General features: G+C 47.7%; 1 protein-coding gene across 3 annotated transcripts in view; it reads left to right on the top strand.

Annotated features, from left to right (window-relative positions):
• The first annotated feature begins 950 nt into the window (after positions 1-950).
• The window catches only part of SBF1 (SET binding factor 1), a 150,034-nt gene continuing 134,293 nt past the window's right edge, over positions 951-16,691 (top strand). Inside the window, exon 1 of one of the 3 annotated variants that reach the window (XR_012655569.1) lies at positions 951-1,175. The gene's annotated coding sequence lies outside the window, so the exon portion shown is untranslated. The remainder of the gene's footprint in view (positions 1,176-16,691) is intronic. The other 2 variants (XM_075064079.1, XM_075064086.1) reach the window with 2 other exon arrangements.

The raw sequence follows: 16,691 nt of genomic DNA, 5'->3' as shown, positions 1-16,691 counted from the left end.
CTGCTGCTCCACTGAAACCATGGGCTTTGGAATGGAGCATTAGCTCTCATCCGTTGGGCTCTCTTGAAGATATTCATCCCTCTTGCCCTCCCCGATCCCTGGAGATCTCTGGGGCTGGGAGAATCAGTCCATGGGGATGTGGCTTTGCACATGGTCTCTTAGGAAGTTGAAGAATTTCTACTGTGGTCCTAGCTGGGGAGTGGGGAAAATGGGAATGGGATAAAAACTCCCCAGTGCACAGCCTGGCTAGAGGTGAGAGGGCGGATGTATGGGATAATATCCTCCTCCCTGTGGCACTGCTTGTCTAGCTCTGGGGGATCTATGGTGATAACACGCCCCTTCTCTGCTTGGCTGTAGGGGTGGGGCTCTACCCGGGCAGGGTTATGGAGCGATACCCCCTCCCAGGGGCACAGTCTGGCTGGGGGAAGGTATATGGGTAATAACCCCTCCCTGTGGCACAGCTTGGCTGGGGGGATCTGTGGGGTAATAACCCCTCCCTGTGGCACAGCTTGGCTGGGGGGATCTGTGGGGTAAGGCCCCCACCCCACGGCACAGCCTGGCTGGGGGGTGTGTATGGGGGGTACACACCCCCGCCCCGCCAGCCACAGCCCGGCCAGGGGGATCTGTGGGGTAAGGCCCCACCCAACGGCACAAGCCTGCTGGGGGGTGTGTATGGGGGGGTAACACCGCCCGCCGCCCGCAAGCACAGCCCGGCCAGGGGGATTTGTGGTAGCCCCAACCCACGGCACAGCTGCTGGGGGATTGTGTATGGGGAGGTACACCCCCGCGCGCGCAGCACAGCCGGGCCAGGGGGATCTTGTGGGGGGGGGCAATATCCCCCCATTCTGCAGCCCGCGGCCTCCAGGCCCGCCCCCCCCGCGTGGCGGCCAATGGGCCATATTGTCCGCCGGAAACCCCGCCCCTGGGCCTTTCCGCGCATGCGCCCGGCTCTTGCCCGGGCTGGGGGTCTGCTGAGGGAGATGGCGGTGGCTGGGGCTCGGCGCCGCCGGTTGGGAGTCTGACAGTAGGGAGGCCGGCGCTTGCACGAGGGTTAGAAGGCCGCCCGGAATAAGCAACCAGCGCGACCGCTCGCTGCTCCCGGCTCCGGCCAGGCCTCGCCATTGGCCCGGTGGCGATTACTGTCGTGCTGGTCGGGCTACGAGTGGACAAGCGCGGTGAGCGGCCGGGGCCGGGGGGGGGGCGTGGAGAGGAGAGCGCCGGGCCGGGGGGGGCGTGAGGGGGGGATTTGCCGGGCCGGGGAGGAGGGAGCGGGAGGAGTGACGCTGGGCCGGGGGGGGAGCGTTTGGAGGGGGAGCGCCGGGCGGGGGGGGGAGCGCCGGGCCGGGGGGTGGGGGGACGGGAGGGTGGAGCGTCCGCCGGGGGAGGGAGGTCCGGACCGGGTTTTAGGGGGTGGGCTGTCGCCAGGGAGGGGAGCGCTGGCCGTGGAGGGGGGAAGCGCCCGGGCTGGGGGTTTGGGTGAGCGTGGTAGGGAAGCACGCGGCCGGGGGGGGGGAGTGTGGACGGGGGGAGAGCGTGGAGGGACGTGAGCGCGGGCTGGGCCGGCGGCCGGGAGCGTGAGGGGGAGAGCGCCGGGCCGGGTTTTAGGGGCGGTGGGGCTGTCAGGCCAGGGAGGGGAGCGCCGGGCCGGGGGGAGTGTGGAGGGGGGAGCGCCGGGCCAGGGAGGGGAGCGCCGGGCTGGGGAGAGCGCTGCAGGAGGCGTGAATACGGCGCCAGGACGGGGGAATGTGAAGGGCCCGGGGGGGCAGAATGGGGGGGCAAGGTGGGTGACAAGGCGGGAGCTGGCGGTTTGGTTCAGTCCGTTGGCGTAGCCGGGTTTGGGAGGCAGCCCCGGCCGAGGTGGGGCTTGGTGAGCCGGTCTGGGTGAGTGCCGGGGGCTGACCGTGGTGGAGGGGGTTTTAGGGGTGGGGGTGGCTGCCGGGGGGTTGGCGAGGGCAGGAGTGTGGGGCTGGCTGGGGTGTGGGTGGCTGAGTGCTGGGAAACAAGGCTCCTCACAGTTGGGCAGCGGATGCAGATGGACCCTGGCCATCAGGGGCCAGGTGGGGAAGAGGATTATCCTGTGGTTGAGCAGGGCCTGGCGGGGAGGAGTGGGCACTAGTGTTGGCGTTGTAGGGAAGGAGTGGAGGCAATGGAGAGTGTGTGGTAACTATTGCAGGATTAGACAGAAGCGGAGGGTTGGGGACAAGGTCTGGAGAGGTCCAGATGGATGGAGAGAGAAATCAAAATAGTCCATTGCATGGCGGTTCTTCTACTGGAATGGTGGAAGAAGGGCATTGCCCTTGCTGACTTCTGCCCCCACTTGTCCATATGAGTGGACTAGATCAGCTAGGAGAAGGAACATGTTAGGTTTGCTGGAAAGGTACTGGGGGCCATTTTCTGTGTGTCAGTTTACACAATTGCATGACTTTACTCTGGTTAACTCAGTGATTTCTCTTTGTGCAGATGCACGTAAGGGTCTTCCCACTGGCATTATGTCTCTAGGGCTTGGTCAAGACCAAATACTCCTGTAGGGAAAGCCTTTCATCTGATTGCCTGGGGACGTTCTGGAAAGTTCTGCCTGGAGATAAGGAGTCCCAGGCCATGTTTGTGGTAGAAGGTTGGCAAGAGACCATGAACTTTGAAGAGGGCTGCTGTACAGTGAATCCTGACAGTGCTTGGGATTGGTTTCCATTCTGACATGCCAATATCCTGCTGGATGCTGACAGAATATTTATATCTGGGGCATCCCAGCAGGAGGTGGATTGAGTTAAATTGGGTATGATGGGAGTCTGGAGGCTCTTACTGTAAATTGACTTCCAATGTCTGCTCATCCAGTACTAGTCTGCGCTCACTTTTTCTCATTGTTTGCTCTTCTGACTTTTCTTTGTCTATCTAGCTACTGCAGTGGTCTTATTTTTTTGACTGAAGGAAGTGGGCAGTAGGCAGGACCCGATGACTGCATTCTGGAGGAAGTGAAGTGTATCTGTAAATCTGGCAATATATTTAGTTTAATCTTTGAAACTCATTATAGTATGTCCATGTATGGCCAGCTCTGGTGTTTAGAGCAGAAAATTGTCTCATCAGCTTGTGCTACTGATAGCTTTGTTTGCGTTTGAGCTGGTCACTGAATTTACTTCTCAAACTGGCTCACTGAAACCATCGTCTTCTATGAGGAGGAGAACTGGGAGCAGTTTTTCAACAGACATGCTTAGAGTTTGACACTGCTCCTGGCTCTAGAGGGGCTTTTTAAGAATTGGCCTGTATGTCACTATTATAAATTGGCTGACAGATAATATGTTCAGAAAACAGACTCCTGTCAAAGGGGTTATAGCAATTCTGGTAGTAGTACACAGATGTGCATCTGGGCAGACTCTGTGACTTGGCGCCCTGAATCCTCTGGTCTCTAAATACTGTATGGGTAGACCTGGTTCTTAGTCTTGCTCTGAATGCTTAATTGTGTTTTGTTGTCCTGTACTTTTTCCTGCTCTGGAGGCTTGATCATGGCTATGTCTTCGTTACTCATTATGGTATCAGTGGCTTATGCTTCACTGGTTAGTGCTATTTTTGTGGTTTACCTGTTTGGAAATTGAGTTTTATAACTCATTCTGAAATTGTGATCTGGGCTTCTGTTTTTTTAAGTAGATGTAGGTTGTTTGGAGACAAGGTGGGGTTCTTTCATCAGAGAAAAGAGGGTTGGGTGTGGGTGGAGAGGTGGAAGGATAATAAATAACAGGTAATCAGCAGCTTGCTTTATAAGTGCTCATGAGGTTGACGCTGAGGACCTGTCAGCTCTGACTAGTTAGATGCAATCCTGCAATTCCTGCTGCAGCCTCTCTTTGAAAACAGATGGGATTCTCTGTGTAAACTAGTCAATGTGGGAGTCTGTATTTGCCTTGCCTGTGCCAAATGCCAGCTGAGAGTTGATATGATGCATTCTGTTCTCCCTTAGGCTGCACCAGTTTGTGTTAATCTTGCCTAATTCCCTTCATGGCAGAATTCCTCTCCACACCGCTACAGTCAGTAAGAAAACAGTGTCTAAAGCTGCTATTTCCTAAATAGCAGCAACCAGAGGGAAGGGAGAATCTGAAATCCCTGACCACTGCTGGCCTTGCACATTCACATGTCCTATGTTCCACCGTAGGGAGAAAGTGGCCTCTGTTCAATTACAGGGACAGTTTGAAGACCTGCATTGTATCAATTTTTAGATCAGTCTGAAATTTAACAGACCTCCAAGCTTGTATTGGCTCTTCCAAGCAGTGTCAGGGAAAATAGGATTTAATTATGCAGAGTCTTTTGTGACATCACTGAAGAAAAGATAATGCGATCATGTGGGACTAAAGAGATGGAGCTGACAAGCTCAGAGGGACTGAGATTCTATTTTTGTGCAAGCTTCTCTAATAGAAAATGAGAAGACAAATCCAGAACCTGGGAGATATATGGGAAATGTTTTGTGAGATTCTCAGAAGGGAATCCAGGTATGCTTGTAAGGGGCTTGTAGACACAATGTTGTTAAGAAACTTCATGGTTGGGAAAACACTGCAAAAAATTCTGGAACTGGAGCAGGTGTGAAGAGGTTAGGTTAGAGACTTTACTGAGTTCTCCCATCCCTCCTCTCGCTACCACTGTTTAGAAAAGGTGTAGTGACACTGTGTCCTGTGTGAAGTGTGGGGGCAAGATGATGAGCTCTATCATCTAGACAGTGAGGTGGGATTAACTTGAGATGGATCCATCAAACTGAGTGAGGAAGAGATTTTACGAAGTCCAAACTACCCATGGCTGAATCTCAGCAGGTGAAAAAGTGAGTAGTGCTGGCACATTATTTTTATTTAATTCTTGCCAAATTAATTTGATTTTTGTTTAAGTGGCTTCCTGGTAGGTGAGCCACTACATGTATTTAATATTTCCCAAGGGTTCTGTGCCTCTCCCATCTGGTTGCTTTGCAATGGATCCATTCTGAGCCTGTGTATGTTGCCATCCCTAGTTATGGCTTATGAAGCTGTCTTCACATGCTGCTTCCACCCACTCTCCTGAGTTTAATTGTTCTAGGTGGAATGAGCTTTATTTATCATAGAAAGGAGATGAATAAGCAGGGACAGGATAAAAGTATATCAGATAAATGGTGCAGAGAAGGTAGGTCAACAGTTTCTGTTCTCCCTGTATTATAAAAAATAAGGGGAGGTTCAAAGAAATCATGACAGGTGGCAAATTTCAACTGATAAAAGGAGATACTTTTTGACACAATGGAAAAAAGAACTAGATAAGTTAATGGAGGATAGGTTCATCAATGGCTCTTAGCCAGGATGGGCAGGGATGGTGTCCCTAGCCACCGTTTTCCAGATGCTGGGAATGGGCGACAGGATGGATCACCTGTTGATTATCTCTTGTGTTCATTTCCTCTGGGATGCCCGCCATTGGCCACTGTCGGAAGACAGGATATTGGGCTAGATGGACCTTTAGTCTGACCCAGTATGGCTGTTCTTATGCTTAATGCACAGTTAAACTCTGGAGCTCATTGTCATAGAAAGTTGAGAGCTAACATTTTGGATGTGCTATTAATCCTCATGATTCAGGAATTAGTAATCCAATCTCTAAGTAATAAATAGCATCATGAGATAGGCTCTGGTGATAGATTATTCCACATCTGCCTAATATGGGGTATTCACACCTTCTTCTGAACCATCTGGGGGCTGGTCGGTGTTGGAGACAGGATACTGCAGTAGGTGGACCTTAGCTCTAATCAACTATGGCAGTTTCTATGCATCTCTTCCCCCCCGCCCCCCCCCAAAAATAAAATAAAATAAAAATCTGTAGGCCAGGATTCCAAGATAAGGAATAAGAGCCTTAAGGTTGCACCTGATCTGTTGTATAGTTTATTTTCTTGTAGCACCCAGCACTTTAGTGTGTGTACATGCTCTGGTCTCCTGTTCTGTCATATTTGGCCTGTTGCTACTGCAAACCATCACATTTGACTCTGAACAGTGGTACAGTGATGGAGGTGGTGGTGCAGCAGCAGCATCTCATATAAAAAACCTGTTGGGATCAAGTCGATTTCAGATCTCCCATATTGTTGAATCCCATTGCACTGATTAGACTTGAATGTTGGTTAATGATCTTGGGTTTTTAGAATCTGTTGTTCTGGAAGTAAACTGTGTGCAGGGGTCACCTGAAATGCAGCCGCTTCTGGTGAGGAAGGTGGCAGCTGTTGACTAGAATGAAGTGACACTACGCAATAGTCTAGGGGGAAAAAGTAAAGGAGAATCTCAGTTCCAATTGCAATTGCAGGGGGTAAATTTAGAGAGGCAGAATATAATTACCTGATTTGGAATTTGGTCTGGAGAGCAGCCCTGACAGTTCTGAAAAGTATCATGAACTCTTCAGTGATCACACGTAATTGTCATTTTTGTATCTTACCTAAAATACACATATCTAGCAGCACAGCCTCCTGTAGTGCCAGGTTCAGAAGGAAGAGCTCCACCAACCTTATTCCCAAATGAACTCCAGGCAGCATACATGTGTTCCTTGTGTGATCTCCCATCCAATTACGAGGCAGTTCAGCCTTGCTTAACTTTATATCGAACAGGATCACAGTACAAGCAAGCCTCTTCAGCGGTGTAAAAAAAAAAAAAAAAAGTTACAAGGAAATGGAGAATGATTTCTGCTGTTAACTTGACACATGGCTGGATGTTGGATTTCATGGGACCTTGTTAACTGGCTTCCAGATGTTTCCCCCAAATCCTTTGTAAACTGCTGTAGAGCTGTACAGTGGCACTGGAGATGCGTAGCTTGTTCTGATATATACACAATATGAAGCTGTATGTTGAGTGGAGATGTTATCCATGATAGTGGTAAAGCGTGTCAAATACCATGGGTTGGCAGTTCATAATAAGTGCATAGACAAAAACTGCAGTTCTTAATCATATTTTCTTTGTTCTTGTTGTTTGGGAAAGCTGTGGTATCGAAGCAGAGGGAAGAATGGATGTGTAACTGTCATGCAGATTCTGTGGCTACACCTTTTGACATGCTCTATTGCTGGGAAGCTGAACGTAGACAATGCTTTGGTTGTGAAGTGTTAGTTTTTGGATGAGTGGAGTCGGGAAGGGAGAAAGAACTTGCAATTAATGGTGGCTTAGAGATCTCTAAAATTTGCTCTCAATGGCCACCTGCACTTATGTGAAATATAGATAGATTTGATGTTTAAAGTTGAAATGCCCTGAGGCTTTGGCATTCACCCTCTCTCCCGATTGTTTGGTACTGCCCAGTTAAATTAATCAGCTAATGAAGGATGCTTCAACTCAGAATGGGGATTACGGTGCGGGGGTAGGACTGTAGCTTCACAGGTTGTACTGTGTACAGGACCATGTTAACTTTGAGGATGCACATTTCTGTTAAAGATAGAGTCGGTGGCAATCTAGATACCAGCTTAGGTAGTTTAGCTCCAGTTCTGCGTGGTCTCACAGCAGACGATGCCCATTGAACTATGCATATGCTTTTGGTCTCTCCGAAACATCAGCGGACCTAGCATTAGATTCAGCAGTGTTCTCTAGTCTCCTCACTGGATTATGCTAGTGAGGACCCAACGGAGGTTGTCATACCATATGCTATGAGAAGCGACACAAGAGGGCCAGGAATTGGTTTTTCTATTGCTGGGGGATCACTTGAGGGAGGGAGATAGTCACATCCATCATACAGAGAGCAAATCTGGTCATGTTGCATTCCTTTCCAGAAACGGTGAACAAGAGTGTACTGGCCAGTTCTTGTTAAAGATCTCAGTCATTGCCCTCTAACCTCTCTTCTGGCCTGGACACTGGCAGAAAGGCTTCGCCTTCTCCTCCGCAACACGTGGTTACCAATTTGTGCAGAATACCTTGGAGGCTGAGGGAGAGGGGGCTGAAGTGACGACTTCTTGGTTTTGGCACAACATCTAATTCCACCTTTGTAAGAACCCTTTGGGACAACTTCCAAAGTATAGAAGGGTGTTTGATTTCAGGCAACTGGTTAGTGATTTTTTTTTTTTTTTTTTTGGATGGGGGGACGAGTTTGGCATTGATGTCCACTCCCCATGTCCAGCCCTGAAGGACCTCGGATGGTGGCTGAATTGGAGAATATTTATTTCATCATCTGAAAGTGACTAATGCCTTACTGATTGGATTAGTCCTGACATGGCCATAACCTGTGTGACTGGCTGCTACCATGGAGGGTGCAGCCACCTCCCTTATGAACAAAATGTGTATGTAGTGCAGCTTAGAGAGAGGCTGCATTGGCTGTCATGGAATCATGCAGACTCTTGGACTTGGGGAGAGCTACTGAGATAGTAGATCGTTTAAGAGGAGGGAAAAGGTTCTGTTTTTTTTTTGGTGAATTCCAAATATACTTGTCTTTAACTGGGCCATATGAAATGAAAGCCTTAGGTCTTATTTTGCTGCCCTTGACCTTTCCAATCCATAGAATATCCCCAAGGAAAATTTGTGGGTGTAGCTTGACTATTGTAGCTCTCCAGGGACCTGTGGGTACCAGGTGGGTTTCTCAGATGCTGCTGGTATCCCATTTTCATTGTAGTTTGTCTGAGATTTTCCAACTGCTGGAAATGTAGTGAACTGTTTGGGTTAATATCCAATGGTGGAAGGGACTCTGATGGAGGACAGTGAAAGGGAAACTTGCCTAGTTCATGAGAAATATGTTTGAAAGGATGGAGGCTGGAATAGTTCAGCAAACTCTCCAGCAAGTCTTTTTCTCTCCAGCTCTGCACCAGCAGCTTCATGGGAGCAGAAATGAAAGTGAAAGATAAACCAGTTCAGACTACTTCAGAGAGACAGGAAATGGGGTTTGGCAGCTACAGCTCTAGGCTCATTAGAGAAGTTGGATACTGCTCTCACGGAGTCCAGCACATTCAGAATGTTTATTTAGGTTTATAGTTGGTGGACAACATGAGCTTTCTAAGGGAGTCTAGTCTTGTACTTAACACATACCCTTATGATGCAGAACCATTCTGATCTCTGTAGGAACACTCTGCTGTGACATAAGGTAAAATGAGCACTGACTCTTGCATGGAAGTATATTGTCTTACCGACTAATTGTACCATGAAGTGGTCAGAAGCCAATATGGGATGCTCTGAAATCAGACAATGTGGTGATGCCCTAGGCCAGCAAGCAAAGATTCAGTTGCTTTACCTCCTGGTCAGTGAAATCTCTACTTCTGCATTTTGCACTATTAATGTTAATGTGCCCAGACACTGGATTCCTGCCCCTTTGTCAGGCTGGGGATTGTGGTCTGTGAAGCAGAATGCTGAAGCATTATAGCAAACCCAAAATCCCCCTGCAAACTGTGGCTGCATGACACTCTCTTCTAATCTGTCCAGTCACTTGTACCTTGTGATTACAGGGCCTTGCCACAGCCTGTTTGTGTGCTGAGCCAATGCCTGTGCATCTCTGTAGTGGTGTATTGTACAGATCTTCAGATGTTTTATCAGATGGTTGTATGTTTCAGAGCTTCCAGATCAGTGTTTCTCAAACTGGGGTTGCCGCCTGTGTAGGAAAAGCCCCTGGTGGGCCAGGCTGGTTTGTTTACCTGCCCCATCTGCAGGTCTAGCCGATCGCGGCTCCCACTCGCGGTTTGCCGCTGCAGGCCAATGGGAGCTGTACATCCCTTGGCCCGCGCTGCTTCCAGCAGCCCCCATTGGCCCTGAGCAGTGAACCACGGCCAGTGGGAGCTGCGATCGGCCGGACCTGCGGATGGCACAGGTAAAGAAACCGGCCTGGCCTGCCAGGGGCTTTCCTTACACAAGCGGCGACTCCAGTTTGAGAAACACTGTTCCAGATACAAGTACTCATGAGAGCAAGAATACTCCAGCAGAAGGAAACTGGTCTCATCATATGTGAGTGTTTGTATCACACTGTGCCATTGTTTGTGCCATTCTCAGTGAAAGGATGTTTTCAAATCTCTTGAGCTGTTTGCACTCAGGGTATGTCTTCTCTAGCAACGTTAAAGCGCTGCCATGGCTGTGTAGTCACAGCACCAGAGCTGGAAGAGAGTTCTCCCAGTGCTGTGTAAAACCCACTCCCACGAGGGGAGTAGCTCCCAGCATGGCTCTTAGCACTGGTGCACTGTCTGCATTGCCACTTTGCAGCGCTCAGAGTGGTGTTTTTTTCACATCCCGCCTGACAAAGTTTCAGTGCTGTAAAGTGTCTGTGTAGACAAGGCCTTAGAGTGGTTCTACTAATGTTGATAAATGGCCACATTTGACAAGCCCTGAACTCTTTGCTTCCCTTGAAGTCTTGTAGCTGAAAGGTTAACTGCAAAGCTGCTCTGTGTGTCTGACAGTCTGTCTGAGAGCCAGATCTTTAAAGGACTAGAGCAGCTTGATTCCAAATACTTATTTAACACTAAGTGAGGGCACAGTGTGCTTGACTGTACAAAACGTTGAGAAAGACATGGCCTCCTGCCCCAAGGAGCTCACAATCTAAGATACATTTCTGAATAAACCACTGAGAAATTGGCTCCTCCTTCTAGCCCTGTCCTCAGTTTACAATTTCCCCATGAAACTGTGCCCCCTCACTAACCCTTAAACCCAGCATTTTCTGACAGCTTTCTTCCCAGGGTTTAATTGTTAGTGAGGTCTTCAGCTGTTGCAGTCGGAATGCAGAATCCTGAACTTGGGGCTTGGCAGTTGAATGAAGGATGATCAGTTTTTTCAAAGGATTGGTTCTAAACTTTTAATGTGCTGTAAGCATATATTCTCTTACTAATTTGTCTTCTCCAAGCTATTTATAAATACTTTTATATGCTTTGTGGATTACCCTTTAAATTGTCTGGGTTCATATCCGTTTTTGTTCAAGTGTGAAATGCTTGGTCTTGCCCTAGTTCCTGTTCACAAAAACCACTATATGGAACAACTAGCAGTCTTTGTGCAGGGAAGATTTAGGATCAGAATAATACTGCAGTTTGGGATTGTGGAGTAGTAGCAGAGCTGTGTGCATGAGGAACCTAGAACACAACAGGCTAGGGAGTACTGCAGATCAGGGTTGGGGGGCAATTGTCAGTCTTGGTGGGAGCTCAGGACTGGAACTGCAGAGGGCATGTGGGCTGGGATTGAGGGTATCAGTACATCTGTGTGTATGGGGAGCCCAGAACTGAAATATCAGGGGGTGCTGCACTTTGGGACTGAGAGCTGTCAGAGAAGCTTGCACGCCATATACCTACTTTGGTCAGTGCTCTCTGTTCCTCATGAGCATTGAAACTTTCAGATTCTGTCAAATCCTTTCACTGCTGACTGCAGTTAGTAGTCACTGCAAATCCTTTCACATTCTGTACCAGATGACTGGAGGATAACTAATGTGACACCAATTTTTTAAAAAGGCCTGTAATTACAGGCTGGTAAGCCTAACTTAAGTATCAGGCAAATTGGTTGGATCACTTGATGATAACCTGTCTGTTCATTTCCTTTGGAGCACCTCCAATTGGCCCCTGTCAGAGGACAGGATACTGGGCTTGATGGACCTTTGGTCTGACCCAGTATGGCCGTTCTTATGTTGTTTAACTATAGTAAAGAACAGAACTATCAGACATACAGATGAACATGATTTATTGGGGGAAAGTCAAGATGGTTTTTGTAAAGGGAAATCATGCCTCACCCATTTATTAGAGTTCTTTTAGGGGGTGAAAAACATGTGGACAAGGGTGATCCACTTAGACTTTCAGAAGGCCTTAGACAAGGTCCTTCACCAAAGACTCTTAAGCAAAGTAAACAGTCATGGAGTAAGAGGAAAGGTCCTCTCATGGATCAATAACTGGTTTAAAGATAGGAAACAAAGGGTAGGAATAAATGGTCAGTTTTCAGAATGGAGAAAGGTAAATAGTGGTGTCCCTCAGGGGTCTGTACTGGGGCAGTACTGTTCAACATAATCATAAATGATACAGAAAAAGGAGTAAACCCTGAGGTGGCAAAATTTGCAGATTGTAGTCTGTTTTGGATTTAACTAAGAGTTACAAAAGGATTTCACAAAACTGGGTGACTGGGCAGCAAAATGGCACATAAATGCAAAGTAATGCACATTGGAAAACATAACCCCAAATCTACATAGCAAATGAGGGATCTAAATTAGCTGTTACCCATCAAACAAAAGGAAGTACGTCTTCAAACAACACACAGTCAACATGTGGAACCATTTGCCAGGAGGTGTTGTGAAGGCCAAAACTATGATAGGGTTAAAAAAAAGAACTAGATAAGTTCAGTAGCTATTAGCCAGGATGGTCAAGGATGCAACACCATGCTCTGAAAGTCCCTATTCTCTCTTCGACGAAAGATGGTAGTGGACAGGGGATGGATCACTGGATTGCCTGCAGTTCATTTCTTCTGAAGCACCTTGCATTGGCCACTATCAGAAGATGGGATATTGGGCTAGATGGACCATTGATCTGACCCATTATGGCCATTCTTATGTTCTAACTTTTCAGAGTAAAATAAAATGAAGAACTGTCAGCTGGGGGGAAAATACCTGGAATCAGTCAGACTGCAGGTGGAGGTGATCAGGGCCTGAAGCCTTGTCTCTGAGATCACTTGATTTTACAGAGAGATTCAATGGAGGATCTTTGTGATGCAGTAGGGAGTGGGGTGGATTGACCTGGGAATGTCGTTTAGTTTTACTGGGACTGTCTGCATGGGGGATGGTAGAGTAGGGGATGACTTTATGTGACCTGAGCCAGGATGTAGGGTAGGGAGAGTCAATACCTTTGCCTGGGAAACTGGACAAAGAGGGAGGGGGAGAGAGCCTGCTGAAGGGGTTTTTGGGCTGACTGGGAAGAGGCAGGGAACCCCAAGTCGGGGGTCTAAGATCCTTGCCCCCAAGAGGGACCTTGCTGAGGGGTCCTGGTTGTACCTATAAGCCCTGCTTGGGACTGTGTTCCTGTCGTCTAATAAACCTTCTGTTCTATTTCCTGGCTGAGAATCATGGTGACTTGCAGGAAGTGGAGCAGTGCAGCGCCTTGACTTCCCCACACTCAGTGACAATCTGCACTTAAGTCTTGAGTCAGTTGCTTGGTGAGAAGAATTTATCAGTGTGGCTGAGGGAAACATCTCTCAGTAATGGTCTAAGAGCCCTTCCAGGCTGGATTGTTGTTTCAGTGACTTACAAGGGACTGCAAATAAGAGCTTTGCTGACTTTTTAAGCAGTGTTCTCCAGGACACTCTGCTGTATTTCTGACTGCATTGACCTGCTGGACATAAATTGTCATTTTACTCCAGCTGTATATAATGTTAGAAATTAGTTCCTTCACATAGGGGCTGTTCAAATGCCAACTTCTGGTCTGAACCTTTTAATGTGTCGCCGCTAAATAAGAAAACTTCTTGGTCCTTTTTGGTTGCTGTTAGAGGAGCCTGTGTTACTAAAAACTGGTGTGGGGATGAAGTGTTTGAGTGAGCATATCTTTAACTTCTGCCTCCCTCCTTCACTTCTGAGGCTCTGTGGGAGCTATGGGCAGATGCCATGACAGATGCTTTTGCTGGGAGAGAAGCTGCCCCACAAGGCTCAGTCCTGTCTATTTTATTCAGTGTAGCCACTGGAGGGGCTGATGAGGCAACAATGTTGAAGTGCCAGCAATACATTGACACCCAGTTCTACATCTCCTTTGTGAGATGCAAACGGCGCCATCTTTGAGCTCAGTGCCTGACCAAAACCAAAGTCTAGATAAAGAACAGTTGGCTAAAGCTGATCCAAGGCAAGACTGAATTGAATCTGAAAGGTAGAGGGAATCCCTTAGGATTTGCCTCTTCCATAATATCCCCCTCTGTTGAGACCATCTAGATGTGAAGTTACTTTGCAGTCTTGGGGTCCTGGTGGACTGTCTGCCAATGGATGTCCTAGTAGTCATAGCTTTGAAAAACATCCATTTCCATCTGTGAGTGGCCACAAGATTGTGCTCCATCCTGTTGAACGCAGACTTGGCCTAGGTGACCCATGTGTTTGAGCAAGAGGCTTGGTTATTGCAGATCATATCTAGGGATGAAACCACACACCCTAGAAAAGCTCAAACTGATACAAATGGCAGTTTCCTATTCACTTAGCAACACATCCTATTCACTATGAACACATCACTCCAATACTCCACTCTGCACTTGCTCGAGTCCAATTCAGTGCCTCTCACTTGATAGTCCCATGGAGGGCTCCGAATATCTGAAAAATCATCTCTTCCACTGTTGTCATGACTTTGAAGGACTGTTATGTTCCACTGGAAATAAGAAACTTGATTAGTGGGGAGACACTCATGAGCATGGGAGATTAAACTGTCTCAGATGCTGTGTCTAGGCTATGGAACTCATTGCCACAATGGATAAAAGACCACAAGTCTCTCAGTGCTCAAAACTCAGCAGTGAGACTTAGTTGTCCTGCAACTGGTTCCACATACACTTATGCAAATTTAAACCATTCGGGTTTACTTTGAGAAGTGGGGAAGGAAATCTGTTTGGTACATTTTAATACTTGAGTGATGTCCTAATACTGTGCAATAGGTGCCTGTCACGGGGCATGCACACCCTGTCCCATTTTGGGATGGGGTAAGGGTTGCTGTAGTCCTGAGGCTAAGTCTGTGTGACTGCTCTGAGTCTCAGGGTAGTGTGGCCTAATGGCCAAAGTAGTCTGACTGCCCGTCTACCAGGAAGGGAGGCCTTAGGGCCAGAGTCGGTGCCGCTGCCTGCCCTATCAGGGCAGGGTGGCCTTACAAGGGATGTAAAATATGAAACAGTTAACCGGTAAATATCAATCTTACCTGTTAACACACCCTAACCGTTAACCCCCAGCCTTGCTCTGGCCAGCCGGCCCAACCCGGGGGTGGCTGACCGGAGCAGCCCCAGCCTCATTCCCTTTTATCGGTTAACTGATTGAACAATATAATTTTAATAGTTTAAAATTAACTTTTTAAACAATATTTACAGCCCTAGGCCTAACAACCACAGTCTGTATAGCCGCTCTCTTTATCAGGGCAGAGTGGCCTAACGCTCAGAGTCAATAGAGTTGCCTTTTCTGTCAGAGCAGGGTGGCTTAGCGGCCTGAGTCAATAGGATTGGTCAGGTGACCCACCACTCTGGGCTTGGTGGCTGCTGGGATAGGGGGGCCTGGGCCCTCCCTTTCCACCAGTTCCAAACCCAGGGCCCTGATGCAGTGGCAGGTTCCTACTGAAACATGCAGAGAGAGTCTGTGGTTCTATAACCAATTCTCTGCAAAGTTTCCCTGGGTCACTTCCTACCCATTTTTCCACAGTGTGCCGTCTTGGCGTTCCCACGGTCACTCCTTCTGGGATGCCCAGACTCGGGGTTTTGTGGGTCGTCACCATTTGGCTGTCCTCTGTGTCTTGAAGTGCTGGCAGTCCTTCCACAGGAGCCTTCAGTGTATCCCCTTCCTCTCTGGCAGTCGGCCCTGAATGAGCTGAACTGCTCCCTTTTATGTCTGGTGTCCAGCCAGAGCATGTCCAGCAGAGTCGAGGGGACCTGGCCTCCTTGGCTTAGAGAGAGGCATTAACCCCTGCAGTCTCAGTGCCATATAAGTACCTGGAGAGAGAATGTGACCTCAGTAAAGGAAGGGCACAGGTTGTAGTCTGCATCTGCCACTGACAGGGCAGCATTTCACATTTCTATTGCCGTGCTTCTTGAAGTACTTAGGAGCCCCGGTCTTGGTTCACAACCCCCATTGTGCTAGGTGCTGTATAAACATGGAACAAACAGACCTTGCTCTTTGAAAAATCCATAATCCTGTTATGGTGAGATGGGCATGTGAATGAGTCTTTCTGCTGTTATAACAGTTATACGTTAGAAATCCCAAAGCTCCACTATCTTGATGGTTTAGTGCAGTACTGGAAAATCTTCTTTACCCCCTTACCTTGGGTAAGCAACTTTCTTTTGGTAGGGCAAATAAAATCCCTTTTTTTTATCATTGTGGTGAAGATGAGTAGTTTTTGAGCCTGGGCTAACACATTTACAGAGTAATGGCGTGGCTGGCTTAACGGCCCAGAGTACTCCTTTCTTCCCTTTCATGAGAGAGAGGATTTCCTATGGAGTTCGCTGCCAAAAATTCCTCTCAGCACAACAGTATGACTGGGAACAAATTACAGTATTTATATAGTTGTGTTCCGTGTGTGTTTGTTTCAGAGCACTGCAGGAGCATTGAGGAACTGTCAGCATGTTCGCTGTAAACAAAATTCTTTAACTGTATTGCTGATATCTTCATTTATTGCTAGTGAGAATTCTGCAAATCTAATTTATGTTTCTCTGATGCTTTTTGTTTACTTTTTGTATTTTTCTGTTTGGACAATGAAAATCAATGAAGTTAGCCACTTTGTTTCCAATCAGTTTAGTTTTCAGGTTCTTACTGCAGCAATGTTTGAAATTGAAATTCTGTTGGGGTAGATATATTTGTATAAACATTCCAGTGAAAGCAGTTTTGAGATCGTGGAAGGGCTTCGGTTTTGTAAAAGTTTTTCACCACATTTAAACTTTGGGCCAAATTTAAATTGACTCACAAACCTCCCAAATCTCAGTTTAATAAGCCTCCTCATTTAGATCCTTGCTTAAACTCCTTTTGTGACATGTTAGTTAACCATACAAAACACTTTAATAGAGCCACCAAAATGTGCTTGAACCTTACCAGAGTAACAACGTGAAAGTATTTTTCTGACCTTTGAGCTGCTTCATCCCATCTTCCTTCATTGT

The sequence above is a fragment of the Chelonoidis abingdonii genome, chromosome 1, assembly GCF_003597395.2.
Source record: "Chelonoidis abingdonii isolate Lonesome George chromosome 1, CheloAbing_2.0, whole genome shotgun sequence".
NCBI lineage: Eukaryota > Metazoa > Chordata > Testudines > Testudinidae > Chelonoidis > Chelonoidis abingdonii.
Note: the sequence above shows the minus strand (reverse complement) of the source record. Positions and strands in the feature narration are given on the sequence as shown.